A 1498-nucleotide genomic window follows, 5' to 3' on the forward strand; every position below is an offset into this window, starting at 1 on the left:
GCCTCGTTTTTTATTTTATTGTTATAGTGTGTGTATAATGGAGGCATGTATGTGCCACGGCACATGAGGCCAGAGGACAATTTTGTCTAGTTGGTTCTTTCCTTCCACCCTTACATGGGTTCCAGGGATCAAACTCTGGTCTTCAGGCTTGTGTGGCAAGTACCCTTACCGACTGAGCACTGAGCCATGTCCAAATGTGTATGTTTAAGTTAGGTAACTGAACACTCCTAAGGGATATATTGATGTACATATTGTCCATTTTCAATAACACAAAACTGACACCATATGTGCAATTAACTTTTTCTTTTTGGTCTTTTTGAGACAGAGTCTCCCTGTAGTCCCAGCTGACCTGGAACTCACTATGTAGACCAGGCTGGCCTTGAACTCACAGAGACCCGCCTGCCTCCATTTAGGTAACTGAACACTCCTAAGGGATATATTGATGTACATATTGTCCATTTTCAATAACACAAAACTGACACCATATGTGCAATTAACTTTTTCTTTTTGGTCTTTTTGAGACAGAGTCTCCCTGTAGTCCCAGCTGACCTGGAACTCACTATGTAGACCAGGCTGGCCTTGAACTCACAGAGACCCGCCTGCCTCCATTTCCCAAGTGCTGGGATTAAAGGCATGTGCCACCAGGCCTGGCCTGCACAGTTAACTTTTAAAACTTCAATTATAAAACTGAGCCAGGGTCTATGGAGTAGCCTTAGTAGGTAAGAGTTAGAATCCTCAGCACCTGCATAAAAGGCTGGGTGTGACCACAGTTGCACTGTAAACCTAGCGCTTTATAAGGGAGAGACAGGAAGTGCTGGGGCTTGCTGTCTGTCAGCCTAGCTCTGGGTTTCATGACAGACCCTGTCTCAAAGGAATGAAGTGAAGTGTGATAAAGCAGGACACCCAATGTTCCCTGGTCTCTGTAAATACACGGATGTGTGTACCTGTACACACAGTGTACACATGCATACACCACATATCATCTCACAATAAAATAAAAACTAACCAAATGTGAGAGGCAAAGTACATATTTAAATGGAGCTGTCAAGGCATCTGTCCTAGGTCAAGCTCTAAATTACAGTGTAAATTCATTGTTCCAAATATTGTCCTCAGTTCCCCTGGCCTTCCGTGTGAACAGCCCATCCTGTTGAGAGTGATTTCAAAGGTTAAGGACACATACTATTCGAGGCACATGGCACCTAATCATAAAGACTATTAAAACTGTTTTCCAGAAGAGGTACAATTGTCACCTCATTCAACATGAGAAAAAGGATTTTTCTTGCTGAAAGACACAGTTTTCCAAGGTGGCTAAGGAATTTTCCAGAATATTTTTGACTGTCTCTGATTTTTACCATAACCACTTTAGAATCCACTTCATTTCCCCTCTTCACATGCATGTAAGATGTTTAGGTCTAGTGCTGAACTAGAGTATTTAGATTCCTAGAGAAGTATTAAGCAGAGTACCCTTGCTTGTAGAAGACTTTCAGGTCTGGCATTT

Source organism: Nannospalax galili, unplaced genomic scaffold, assembly GCF_000622305.1.
Source record: "Nannospalax galili isolate Female #2095 unplaced genomic scaffold, S.galili_v1.0 scaffold2350, whole genome shotgun sequence".
NCBI classification, from domain to species: domain Eukaryota; kingdom Metazoa; phylum Chordata; class Mammalia; order Rodentia; family Spalacidae; genus Nannospalax; species Nannospalax galili.